The following is a 15,721-nucleotide window of genomic DNA, read 5'->3' as shown; positions in this document are numbered from 1 at the left end:
TATTTTAGTCCAGGTCATTACTTGTTTTGTCGCATCAAGAGAGGCCACTTTCTGGCAGCTCGCTGCTTTGCCTGTAGTAATTAAAAAATAGAAATAAAGCAACTATTGCTTACTTTATACTTATATGCATTTTTGTATTATTTTACATTCTATTAAAATGGTTAAAGCATTTTCATTAAGTCCGTGATGGATTTTTTTTTTAAACAGAATATCTTATAATATGGGTTTAATATTTTATATAGTAGATCCTCAGTTAAAAAGAAAAAACAATATGCACTAAAAAGTTAGGCCAGCGAGTCGGTGTTAGTGGTGGAAACATTAATGCCAACTCTAACAAGTCAGCATTATTGTTTCCTGTAGAATTTTATTCCTAATGTATATTTATTTTTACATTTATAATAGCAGTGTATATATATATGAATCACTCAAGTAACATTGTTATTTTATTCACATCTATACGTTATAACATTTTAATAAATCTCATACATTATAAGTTCATTATTAATCATATTTTAATTTAAAAAATATGTTCAATTTAACAGACTTTGGCTATAATGGATGTCTCTTCCTCTCAATTAGTCTGTTAAATAGAGGGCTTACTGCATGAATTTGTATAAAAGATCTCCTACATTCAACACTCCTAGAATCTTGAAGTAAATTTTAATGTAACAGATTTATGCAAGTGGATAAAAAAATGCACACGCAGCATGTTTTATATTATGCATAAAAGCAAGCCCTAGTAATTAATTTTATTGGTAATTTCCTCACATCTTTACTTCAGAATATTAAAATTATTAGACAACTGTTCATTTTATTTTTCTTTTATACGTCATTTATCATTATTTAAATTATTTTGAATTCTTAGAATCAATCGTGCAACAATTGGTATGTATCGCACCGACCAGAAATTTAAAAGGCTTTTGAATATTTTGAAGTAAAATAGAAGTTTGTTAATCCAGTATCTGATAATCTGGAATATATAGTAATCTGGCACCCTCTGAAAAGTAATCGATAATTTCTGTAATTTAGGATGCTGGTATTTGGCAAATCAGAATTTTTTCGAATGCACAGTGCCTTAAAATCTGCAGGCAATAATATGTTCACTTACACTTTGCATGTTTTTCAGTCTTAAAACGACCTAGTCATACACTAATTAATGTAAGAGAGAGCGAGAGAAAGAGAGAGTGTATGTATGTAAATAAATTGAAAACACATGGCAGCATGCACTAATATAAAATGTACAGTACATCAATGTCTGAAACTTTTGATCACATATAACTAGTAAGAAAACTGTGATTCTTAACTCGCATGCGGTTGTTCTAGACTCTTAGGCTGTGTACACACTAGGCGTTTTTAAACGCGTGTTTTAAAGAACCAAGAGTTCTACATAGGCGTGCACACTCAAACGCGTGCTTTTGGCCAAGCGCGTGTTAAGTGCGCGTTTATAGATTTTTCTTAAAACGCACGTTTTTCGGGCGCTTTAGTAGAACTCTTGGTTCTTTAAAACGCCTAGTGTGTACGCAATCTTATTACAGCTTCCGCTGAGTTTATATAAAGAAATTGTATATATGTAAGTAATAAGTTTTCTGACTATTACATAGTGTAATATACACAAGGATCGTAAATGTCATTCATAACTTGACCTCAAATGGGAAACCGAAAAAACTAGAGAGTTAAATGATTATTTATCCAGTTAGTCATACCAATAAAGTACAGTAAAACAATAGTAATATTTCTATTGAACAGTGGTAACTATATTATTTTAACTATATACAATGATGCAGCTCTGCAATAGGCATTCCAATGAAGGATGCAACTCTCATTTAGTTCTGATATGCAGTGTATGGCTCCTACCATGACAAGGTTTGACCACTCCTGGCATATAACTTATGGAATTTTACAAAAGTATTCTGGCACCTATTGGAACAAAGTAGTGCCAGATTAATAAACTTCTGTATATAAATAAATTTTATCATAAGAAGAATATTTTGTAAGTAAATTACAAAGTGATTTTTGTTATATATTTTTATAACAACACAGAATAGTCAAACACTTAATTTTCTAATCTAGCATTTTTGTTAAATGTGTTTGGCTTCTATATCTCAATGTTGCAACAGAGATCAAAACATTCATTTAATAAAAATATTCTGCTAGATTTAAAAGTTCATTATCATCATCATTTAGATTCAGCAGAAATGGCTTATAAAATAGTTGTCAAATAGAAATTTGAATAAAGAAGATTCAAATAAGAAATTTCAACTCACCAAGAACAATCAACCTATTTGAATGAGTTTCTTAGTTTTAATGTCATCAGCAAAGACTTAGTGTGGATTTGTAACATGGTAGTCCTGTGTGTAACAATATAAATTTAAATTATGAAACAATAATTTACAGAAAGAATTTAGTTATTTATATTCTTACATATCCAGCCTGTTATATTTGTTCTTATATGAAAGGCATAAACAAAATTACAGAAATAACTAAGATAAATATGAAACAATTTTCTTGCATCTGCTCTTATTATATTGATAATTTGATGAAGTGCATCAATAAAAATACTTGATTACAGCAAAAGGTTATTAAATTACAGTGAAGGGTTTATTGTTTTAATAAATACTTTTTCGTTTTTCTATATTTTCCCAAACATGTCTTTAAGCATTTTAGAATGAATTAATAATTATATATATATTATATAAAATGAATAATAAAATATTTAATTCAAATTATTAAATTTTTTTGTCTTTAAGTAATACTGTAACAAAGAATATACTGTATTTCTTACAGAGTTGATTGTAGTCAGTCTTTTATACTAAATATTTGTGTTTAGAGTAATACACATGTAATATCTTTCATGCATTGAAATAAAAAATTTAGTAATAAAATGTGATAAGTACTGTACAACTAAGATTTATGTTTTATGTTTTATTTCGATTGCTGAACATTTACGAAGATAGGCGGTTTTTGAGAGCTGTAGATTTACCACATAATATGTAAAAAGAGGATAATCGTAATAGATATGATGTAATTTTTTAAAATTAAATTTAAAGGCGTACTCATAACACTGCTCGATGAATTTCAGCGTCTTTTTTCGCTTCAGAAATCGAAATATACCAATTCCTAATAATCTTGATGTGTTGAGTTCAAAAATGATGTTAAAAACTGTAAATTAGGTATGGTTTTCGAGATAATGCAATTTTAATAAAATATACAATATACATATGATCTAACAAGTAAGATGAACTGCGTGCAACGAAGGCTTTGTAAAAACAACAACACACGATAATCACAATAATTATAATCACAGCGTAGCACAATATACAGGACTTCGTTCACTTGTGTTTTAATAGAATATATGGGAGCGAGGAACAGAAGGTATTAGTAATTATTGTGTAACAAAACCGCTTTCAGGCTTGTCTTGGAAGTGTCAATGAAGAGTCTACATTCGTATAATTTGTGGCTGTCATAAGCCCGTTTTCTTCATTATAGAAGACAAGATTACTATCCATTTAAAAAAATGACACTAAATCACGAGAATGAAAATGATATACAGTTAGTGATAAGTCTGAATTGCTGTAACATGCTGAATCTCAGCAGCTCAGCGTTATTTTTAGGCATTTCCATGTCTTATATTAGATCACTCAGTTTTCTTTAAACTATTTTATAAAAAAGGAATTATTCCTCTGTTTCCAGCAAGAAATCTGAATTTGTGCATATTGACATCTCAGCATCATTATTATGTTTATAGCGTTTTTTCCCTACAGACTTGTGTGAATAAGATTTTGGTATCCAATGAATTGAAAGTCCTTCACTGCGGTGTACCATTCAAATAGAAGATGGAAAACTGTGATGGCTTATGATCCATAGTTTGTTTTTAGAGAGACGTTCATTAAATGTAGGTACTATCCAAAAATAAGACTCATGTCTTTGATCTTTGGGCTCTCTCCATAACATGGGAACGGCAGTTCATGAAGAGTTGTTGCACAGTGATTGCAATAAGTGAGTGCAGGGCCCATTCTTATCATATCGTTTTTTCTTCAGTTGTAAGATCGGTGCCGATCTTACAACTTTTTAATGATATTTTTGTAAAGTAAATATCTGTTCTTTACAAACATTACAAAACTTTCCACATTATTCAAACACTTGCAGGGCATTTTTCTCAAATTATGCTCACTTTCGGGCAAACTAAAAAACGTGTGCAACTAGCATATTCATAAGTGCAAACTGACTGATTTCACAAAGAAAACAATGTGATAACTAAACTGTTGCTAGATAGAATCATTAAACAAAATCACCGGAAAAGTTAGTTTGCGTATTTAGAAAATGTATGGGTATGGGTGTATTCGAATTTTTCAGTTTAAGTTTTCTCACATTAAAATCTGAATGAATGCTTTTTTCTATATTGTTATTTTTAAAGTTTCTATAATGTCAGACAGCTCGTTATCACTTCGACTAATTTTGTTGCATCTATACATTCCACTAATAAATCTTTTTAACCTGTCTTTTGTTAATTTAGAATCTATACAGCATTGACCGTTTTCAGAAATTGTTTTCACGAAAACAAGTTCAAAACGTGCATGTATAAATGGGATGGTTCATCAGGTTGAGATCCCGCGAGTAACAGAAAACACTTTAAAATAAAGAACAATCATATAAATAACATATATATTATTAAGCATGGAAACTAGTCATGCACAGCAGATATACGGTTTATTGTCTAACAAATAGTCTATTTCAATTCCATTTCCTAAAAATAAAAATTACTACACACTTGCTTCAAGAAGAACAATCCTATTCAATTTTTGAGTTTGCTCTTTATAAAAGTAAGTTGAGGATCATTGTCATTACATTGCAAAATAGTTATCTCACATTCACATGACAAGTTCAAAAGACTTTGATATAGATAATTACATCAAATTGTGTCAAAGGTATTATTATTCAAATACTTAAAACTAGAGCCAACTGATAATTTTTATTATTACATTCATATTCAGAACTCTCGAATTAGTAAAATTAATCTGGTTTCTGGAGAATTTTGGCTATATACCAGTGTAATTGTTCTATATAAAATTGTTGTTCATCTTTTACTTCATAAAAAACAAAACTATTTTTTATTAAAAATTGCACTATAAAAGATTTTTACTATTAATATTATTTATTTTTTAGTTTGAAATTATCTCTTACTATTAACAATATTATATGTTAAGAGCAGCAATTATTTTATTTAATGGTAATCATGACCAGTTTCCTATAAATGCTGTAATAACGATATACATAACGTAAATGAAACGGTTTAAGTTTTAAATAGGAATTATGCGTTTATAAATAAATAGAAATTAATATTAATTCATTATTTTTACAAATATTTCTAGTTTGTGCTCTTAAATGATAAAATTATCTTCAGAAACTAATTTGCCCTTAAATCGTATTAGAAAACACTAAATTAAACTATATTTCAATTGAACTCAAACATATTCTATTGAAAAAGAATATAAACATATAGCGTAACAGAATCAGCTGATCCATTTGACATTTTGACACATGCCTAAGGCGGCCGAGTTTCAGAGGCTGCTAAATGTAAAAGTATCCATAATAGTATTTTATAAGAATCATATTTTTCAGAGAAAAGCTAATGCAATGAAGAGAGACGATGTGCACATCATTCTCTTATTGAATTATCAGATTCATTTTAGATTATATTAGATTAAATTTAAGAGGTGGTAAACTTGTGATAAATATGGATGCAAATATGGTAGGGTCGATCTTGTTTGTAAGAGATCAGCATAACTTCATTTAAAGTATTTTCGTGACTTATCAATGGAATTCAAACATCTTCAGCTTATTTTCTGTAAAAAAATACAAAGCTGATTTAGATACTATACACATCGCTTTTTAAAATCCAGATATATTTTGCAATGCCATATTGCTATAAAGTCCACCAGTTTCGAAAGATCAACGTACTTCATACACGAGATAAAATATTTTACGAGATATGTAAAATATATGTCAGTAGATTTCATCTTCGTATCCCTTTAGCTTTAGAAGACAAAGAATAGAATGATTCTTTGTAGGAAATGTCATACAATAAGTAATGAGAAACGATATCTTTCAGTTAATTGATAAAGATAAAATTAATATTAAAGATAATGCTAGAGTCAACAGCTCGATACAATGAGATATAGAAACACTAGTAACGAGAGGTCTATAGCCAGAATTCACTACTGTAATGACACCTACATTAAGCAACAGTATTAAAAGAAAAGTTGAGGAAAAGGGCGTGAGTTGAAAACTAATTTCTGTCTATGCTAATTCTAACATCCATAAAAGAACGACATTAGGAGAGGTTGTCATTAGCATCTCTACATAATGTCTTAACTGTATTCACAGATATAGCAAAAGTATTAACACCTTAAACATCTTATGTAATTGATTTCCGAAAGTTGCATTACAAATATAGATTAATATGAGTCTTTTCTATATATCACCGTTATTGTTTTAGGGGACTAAAACAATTTTATTGTCGCTCAGAAATACGTAGCTTCTGTATGTTATGTATATATACAGAGTAGTATGTACTATTTTAGATTTAAAATTATTTTATTATAAAATAAAAGCTCAATTTGCGAATACAGTATTTATTAAGTTCATTATAAAATGTTTTATTATACTGTAATTGGAACGTGTTGAGAGGCTTATTTAACGATTAAGTTGAAATCTATGAGTTAATATGATTAGATGTTCTTTGAAATGTTGCTATTTAATTACAAATTATTGTGGAGTAATTTCAGTTTGCCTATTATCTAACTATATCTATTATAACATTTTAAAATGTTATATGTTGTATAATAGTACTAGACTAAAAAGATTTCATTGTTGATGAGAGATATTTCAAAGCAAGTACAAGATATAAAATTTTCGTATTTAAAAACAGAAATAATTTTCTAAAATCATTTAAAATAAGATAATGTAGATAAATAAAAACTATATTATACTTTAAAACATTTAAAATGAATTCAGTCATAATAAAGATTTTGAGAGAAACATTAATTTTAAGAGCTCAAAATGTTAATATATTATTTTAAAAATTAAAATTCGTATAAATAAAAGTACTTTAAAAGGAAGGCAGCCATTTTAATTAAATGAGTTTATTGTAGAGAATCTACAATAAAACTCAAGAATACTATTCAGAAAGTTTTCGAAAAAAGCTGTTGAAATGAGTATTTTTACGTTCATTAAGCAATTTACTACATTTTACTGCATTACTACAAATTTTTAGTTACTACATTTTCTTGATTTTCTTGAACTGACTGTCATTCACTTACATTTTTTTTTCAAATTTTTAATTTGTAAGTCACTTGAAAACCGAAGGTGTTACTGCTACTTCATTAAGAACGCTGAGTCTGATTTTCGTTCGATGTGACAACGTTGACTTCCAGAAGATCGCATGGTATTGAGGAGATGGAAAAACTTCTCCTAGTGTGGATAAATGAGAAACAATTTGGCTGGTTATATCACCTCCGAAAGGATTATTTGTGAGAAAGCCAAGCAAGTTATACAGTATTTCTCACTAAGATAGAGTAAATCCAATTTTCATGTTATTTTACAGTATTTACGTATTTATTTTTCTTTTTATGTTTTAACTTATTATTTAGAACGTTTAATTGTGTTATTATACCTTAAATTATGTGTAGTTGCTGAAGTTTATCGTGGTAGTATTGTTTAGGGTCAAAGTACGCAGCACCTCTGCAATCTGAAGTAATGTTATACACGGAACTTCTTCTTCTTCTTCTTTATCTTCGCCTTTTCCCATGTTCATATGGGGTCGGCGTTTCCTTCTCTAGTAGGTTTTTTTCCATTTCTTCCTATCAAGGGCTTCTTCTGTCTTAACTTCCATCTACTTCAAGTTTTCTTCCACCTTATCTTTCAACCATCTTTGGTCTTTTCCTCTTTCCCCTTTCCGTTTAGTACTAGTTTTGCAATCTTCTTTCCAACATAATTCTCAATTCTTCATATACACGGAACTGAGATGCTATAATTAAGAACTTCCGTAGGGAGGGAATGAAAATAAAGCAAACCTCAGGAGTACTCCTCATGAGATTTGTTTCATTGTTCATTATTTGAATAACGATTTTATAAATCGTAGCTTGTTAAGAGTAAATATAATTTTAATAGTCCTTATACTAAAGTGACTATAATTCCTTCTAAATAGATGAGTCATATAAACCTTGTTAAGATATAACCTAAACTATTTGACAGACTCCACTATTTATAAAGTAGATGAAGTTGAAATTGGAGTTTTTTACAAATGTTTTTATTTATTCTCATGAAGAAAAATAAAGTTAGATAAACAGGAATAGCCCTGTTTAAAAAGCATGATTTTAATGAATTAACTATTTTATGATCTAAAATCTTATAAATTTCCCGACATAAAATCCTACAAACTCCGTTAAACTGAATCATGGAAAATTATGTACAGATATTTCAAACTGAAGTAAGCCATTTTATTAATTGTTATCTTAAAATAATCTAAGATGGTTATATGAGTTTTGGACCATCTTGTATACAATGGAATTCTATTTTTTTACTTTCTATTACATTTTTGATATCTAATAGAATTTTTTAATAACAACAACTAAATCCAGTTGTATGTCAAAAAGTTTAAAACAAAATTGATTTAAGAAACAAAAAGTAATCTAGCGAATAAGAAACTATAGAAAAACAACTAGTCACTGAACAGTAAAAAGAAAAAAAAACTAAATCATTTAGTGGATTTGTTTCCTTTTACAAAATAAAGAAATCTAAAAGAACACAAATGACTTGTTTTATTTTGAAATCGATATCAAGAAATCCTCAAATAATCAGATTTAGAAGTCAAGTAAATACAATGACAGTTTTTTTAAGTTTTCATTTAAAATTAAATTTTTTATTTAGAAAATTAAATCATTCAAACATTTTATTTTCTTCAGTTTGTCTGATTTATTATCTCAGATTTATGATGTTATCGTGTTACGAACTGTTAAATTTAAACGATTGAAAATTGCCTTAGGTTCTATTTAAATTTTAAATTGTTCGATTATGTTGATATATTAGCGTAATAAGTATAGATTATTATGATAATAAAGAATATGAAACAATGATAAAAAAAGTGAGTTGCTACAAACTTCATTAATCAGATCTAGCTCCTGCATAATTGTGAGGAATTATTCTAAGTTTAAAGATATCTACTTTCGCTAGCAATTACAAGAACAAGATCTTGAAAAATGAATTGTAAATTGAATAAACTAGAATATAATTTATTTGGTTTTAATTCACACTTACTTTGTACAATATCTTTCAGTTTCAAGTTTTATTTAATATTGATAATTTTGTTTTTAAGAGAATAGATTTATAGATACGGCAACAAATTTATAAAAATTTTAATCATAAATTTAATTTTTGGTTCTTTCTTATTATATCACAATTCTTTTTTATTTCATTTGACTTATTAGTTTTTTTTTGTAGTTTATTTGTAAATAAGTTCATTAATTTAATTTAAAACGAGGAATAATGTGAAAATTTAGAATAACTTCGCTTCCTCAAAGAGTTCGCATCTTCCTCTTTTTAACATATTAAAAGATTTAGTTGATACTTTCTGTCATTTAAAATATTTATTATTATTAAATGTAATATAAAATTAATTTACATAATATAGTATTGAGTAATTTTCAGAATAATTAAACTCTATTCCGATGTAATACTTCGAATAATATAATAAAGTTTACGAATAATTGTACTTTGTATTATAAATACAAATCTTTCTATTTTAATAATCCCGAGAAAAAGTTCCTTTTTTCATTAAAGTATTTTGAATGTTTGTCAATCAACCAATCCCTATTCAGAAGTTTGATATGAGTTTATAGTAGGTTTATTTTTGTGGCTTTCTAGGTTCTCCGCAAATTTCTACCAATTATTATTCAGGAGTTAACTAATAATTAACCATTCTTAAGCATTCTCTTTTACCATCAGGTCTTCCTGTACTTGTAGATGGGCGAGCGACAAGGAGGCAACTCACGAAACAAGTAAAGAGAACAGCATAAGTTCCTATGTAAGTTTTCGTGAAGTATTTTAATAAATATTTTTTTTCAATGTCGTTGGAATCGCTAACTCAGAATGTTAAAATACTCATTCTTTAATTGGTATTCTAATTTCTATTTGAATTTTATGTTTATTATCTCTATAAAATGTTTCTATTATCGAAATGAAGAAATCGGGAAATAACGAAAGACAACCAATTGACTTTTCGAACTACATTATAAACATTTTGCTTACTTAATCAGGAATTACGATCTTTATTGTCTTCTTATCTTTAAGGTCAACTTATATTCAGTTTTATACTTTTTTAAAAAATGAATAAGTTTTCCTTGGTTATCTTATTGTGATTATATTTGTTTTGTTTTCATTTTCTTTTGATCTCTAAACGGAATAGTGCATGGTATCGCAAGATCTACATTATTTTCTCTATAATAAAACTTCTACTTTGTTCCTTCATGCAATATTTTTTATAGTTATTCAATATTTACAATATTTAATTATGAAGTAGGACTTGAAAGCTTATCATTATTACTATGTTATATAAAAGAGAGGGAAAGTATGGCGATCGGTCAAAAAATGCCACCCCCAGATTTTTACATTTCTAGACTCGGGGACCTTGAAACGTCGAGAAATGAAAGAAATTTTGGTTATTTTCTGTATGTATGGATGCTAGTGTTTTGTGTATGTGTATGTAGATGTGTGTATGTTTGTGGCACGATTTTGTTCATCCTTTTTTCTTCTATATGCTTGCATAATGTTAGAATAAAGTTTCTAGAATAAATTTAGGCAAAAGATACTCGTGTCATTTGCCTAAATTAATTTGTATCGTTTGCAATGCTAATTTTATATGACACTACCGTATGAGACAAGAATATAGTTAGACTTTTAATACAATTTTTCTGCACAACTTTTTGCTTTTGAAACATGCTACTTTTGAGCTTGATTTCGAGACATAATAAACTAGCAAATAATCCCGGCTTGCACGGGAAACGATTTGGATGATTTGGTAAATATTATACGTTTGGAAATTAAGTTATTAGTATCAAAAACAAAAAATCGCATCTAAAATAGTACAGTAGAAGCCGTTCTTCAGGTTAAGCCTTAATCCTTTCCCTCTCCCCGCGGGGGATTTCGAAAAATTTCTTCTTAATGTGCATTTTAATGACGTACCCTAACTGTGTACTAAATTTAGGTAACTTTTTAGGTTCAGCGGTTTGTTTTCAGCGATGATGAATCAATCAGTCAGTCAATCAGCCAGAACATGTAAATTTATATAGGCCTATAGAGACAGCAAAAGCAGATACTTGAAATACTACTCTCTCTCTTTTTTATTTTCGCTTGTTCTTAAAACACTAGATTAATCACTATTGCTATTAATATAATATTATTGATTCCTACATTGCAAATTGATATAAAAATCTAGAAATAAACTTTAAAAACATTATTGCTTTATCCTCTCTAATTCAATTGAAAATTATAATATTTACCTGTATTTTAAATACAAATCTTCAAAAAGAGCATATGCAGTTTGCACAGGAAGAATCATTACTGAAAGCTAACCTTCTTCTGTATAATTGTATTCTCTAAGACTTTAATATTTCTTCGTGTAGGATTTATCATCCGTTACATAAGAATAATCTTTTTGTGCTTAAAAGATTTAAAGGGCAAAGTATATATCTATTTTATTTAATTTGTTTTTAATTCAACGTTTTATTTAATTGAAATTTGCCTAAATTATATATGTATATAATTTCTGAATTAAAGTTTAAGTATAGCTTACAGACTACATTAATATTCCATGCATATAATAAAAAGGTAAACATAAAAGAGTCAAAACTGGAATAATTTATTGTTATAATATATTCAACAATAAATAATTTGTTTAAAAGTTACAAATACTGGTATAATAAGTCTAAAATTTGAGATAAATAATAATAACCAACAATAGAATTTGTGAAAAACACTTTTAAAAATAATGATGTCTTTTAAGTAAACTCCATTCCGATGTAATACTTCGAATAATATAATAAAGTTTACGANAATATAAATCTTTATCTTTTGTTAATAAAATATAATGTCATAATAATTTAGTCTAAAAATTTCTATTTAAACGAATACAATCTTTATTTTTTAAAATAAATTTGAAGTATTTAGTGAAAATTATTCGTAATTATTCGAAAAATATTTTCTTATATTTAAAACAAACCCTTTTTATTAAACAAAATTTTATAATAAAATACAGTAATATGAAATGTTTTAAACAATAGTTAAAACTTTACTTTAGAAACATTATTTCACATACCTTCATCATTTGCCTTTATTTTATAAATGAATTGAATTAGAATTAGAAGAAATAGAAGAATTAGAAGAAACAAGAAGAAGAAGAAGACACGGTTTTGACAAATAAATAAAATGATATAAACTATTAAATTCTTAATAATATTTTGGCAAAATTAAAACATCTTATTTTATTATAAACAGTTTATTTCTTCACTTTATGATTTTCATTTAAAAAAAAAAAATATATAAATTGTTAACAATTAAAATAATTGCACCATAAAACGTACGCTCATATAATTAGGATAATTAAATGTGTTTATAATTAATTACGCCATTAAAACTTAATTAATGATAACAATTTTCATATCTTTCAGGTACCTAAATTTTGATTTATTCAGGAGTTAGTCAAAGTTCGATATTTGCTAGTAAATCTAATTAAAATATTTGTAAACACATGTATCAGATTGTGATTTAAGCTTCTATATATTATCTACATTATAATAAATGCAAGTCTTTAGTAAATCCTATATATTTACATTTATCTTTACATAATTATTAACTATGAGATTCCACAATGTTTAAAAATTTCAAAATAAATATAGAATATTTTAAAATTTAAATTAAATAAATTTGTGTAATGTGCTTATATAAGCATCTACACTGTATTTCTTTATGTTATTTAAAACCATTACAATTAAAATTACTTTAAAATTTAAGTTATTCTAAGGTTTAATAATTTAGATTTTTGTGAAGAAAATAATTTTTTTTTTCAAAGTAATAAATTTTATATAGCCACTAAAGTTATATTGAGGAATGCCGTTATTATTGATCATTTGCATCGTCATAGAAGAAAACACGAAATTTTTCATGTCAGTTCATAAAAGTTTATATTATTTATAATAAATAATTTATATAAGCCTCGATATAATAATATAAATAAATCAAATAAATTGATTATGGCATGAAATGTTTTTCTTAGAATAACTAGTGTTTTATATTAAGTAATAAAACAAACTGACTACATTAATTCTTATGTAGTAAAATTAAATTAACTTGTTTTTAATTTTTTTTTTGTTCTAAAAATATTCATAAATGAGAATAAGGTAGATTAAAAAATTAATAATTTACCAACATTTTATTCTTGTTATAAATATAAAACTGAAATATATTTAATTGAAATGGTTCCAGAAATTTATAGAAATTGACTATTTAGTAATAAATATTTTATGACAATCTACAAAAATAAATATGGTAATCATCAAACACGAAATTATCTTAACTGATCTTTTAATGTGTTATCTTAAGAATATAAAGCAGTAAGTTAAGTACAGTAAATCATTGTGGAAACTAGACGTGTGGACTGTGTGAATAGCACGACTGGGTAATGCCTCACCAAATATAGAATCTTCCAATCCATTAACTCTACCAATAGCATTGTGAGAACTGTTTTTGGTGTTTTGACAGTAACGCCATTTATGAGAAAAATTTTCTTTGCTACCATATGATTTGAATTTAAGACTAAAGAATTTTAGAAAAAATACAATAAATAATGAAAATTTATGTAATAATTTCCTATGTGTTCAAATAAAACTAAATAATGCATAATTATAATATATATGTTTACCATAAGAGACTGTGTTTTGGAAATCTAACAGTTACTTTGTATTAGTACTATCAAGCAGCATATGGGGTGGGTGATTGATTAAACTGTATATATGTATTGAAGGTTATATTTGGTAATGAAAAAAAAAACGATATCTATCAAAACATTGTTTAAATTGTGACATTATCAAGACAGTCACATGTCATACTCAAAAATATAAATTTTAAAATATTGAAATATAAGCTTTATAGTCTTAATGAATTTTAACTAATTTAATTGAATTACTAGTATATAATATGACATAATAAATTCTATTATTTACATTTAATTATTGTGATACAGTAATTATTTAAATGTAATTTAATAAGTTAATGCAAATTACATTAAATTATTGTATTTAATATATACACAGTTTTTTATATTATAATAAAAATCACAGTACTTACATTTAACAAGTTAATTGTATTATGTGCAAGTTTGTTTTGGAATTTATCTTCTCTAACTAAAATGGCTGACGTTGCGTTACATCTATTCTGCAATTCGTTCGCTTAAATTTCACTCTGTTGCACAGATATAAACTAATATTCTATTTTCTTGTTTTTATAATTGTATAATATAGATGCATTTCCTCTAATTTCCCATCGGTCTCAAATTGTCAAAGCATAATCTACAGAGAATAATTAAATTACTGTCAGCGGAAAAGGAAATTTCTTGCATAACTTTAACATCCTATATGTTATACTATCAGCAAATATCATAGGAGCTGGGGGAAAAACAATTTTTCATTATCTAGCATTAAAGTAGGAAATAATTTATGCTTAATTTTCTTATTTAAATAATTGAATTTTGAAACAGAATGATTGCTAGACATAGAATTCTTTATTTCTAATTTTGAATTAAATGTGATTGTGATAGAGAAATATTTGTATGTTTTACTTCTGCGAAAGAGAAAGAACCCCATTAAGAAATTTATCAAATAAATATAATTCTTTATTTTGGAAGAAGAGAAGAAATTTTTTTAAATGATGATGTTGAATACAAATCTATTATTTGAATAGTTATTGACAGATCAACGAGTGTTATTGATGGTTAATCTTCAGTCTCTAGCGAAAATTTAATATTTGAAGATATATTGCTCGTATAATTAAATATTAGATTAGAATCTTTTCTATTTCGTTGCCATCCCATTAGTACTTTATTAATATATCTATATCACATGATGGAGTACGGAATCACAATAGGCTTGTGAAAAATATTGTTTTGATGTATCGTAGTCATTTCGGTCAGAAATGCCAGTAAAAGGAAGTATTTCTAAAATTACTGAGGTTTGAATGTTTTACGCTTGCAACGCTGAACTATTTTAGTTCAGTTTTGTGAAATAATTTATTTTTGTGAAACATTTAAAATTTTAGAAAGCATTGATCCATTAAATATATAGGGGAGATCGGGGCAAGATCGGCATGTTAAGCTTTACTTAAATTTTGTGTAATAAATACTGCTGTAAACTGAAAAAAAAGCTTTGCATATTGTCTATTGGAATGTTACCTTACTATAGAACTGGTTAAAATCAGTTTGGAAATAAAAATAATTAAAATAATTACAACTTTACAAGAAGAGAGAAATTGACGAAGTTGCCCCGGGTATAGGGGCAAGATCGGCAACTTCTCTCTTTTTGTAAAGTTGTAATTATTTTAATTATTTTTATTAAAGTTGCCCCTGGTATAGGGGCAACAGTAATGGGGCAAGATAGGCACGTATATAAAATTATGT

This window comes from Centruroides sculpturatus, unplaced genomic scaffold, assembly GCF_000671375.1.
Source record: "Centruroides sculpturatus isolate CEXI.00-Female unplaced genomic scaffold, Cexi_2.0 scaffold437, whole genome shotgun sequence".
NCBI lineage: Eukaryota > Metazoa > Arthropoda > Arachnida > Scorpiones > Buthidae > Centruroides > Centruroides sculpturatus.
Note: the sequence above shows the minus strand (reverse complement) of the source record.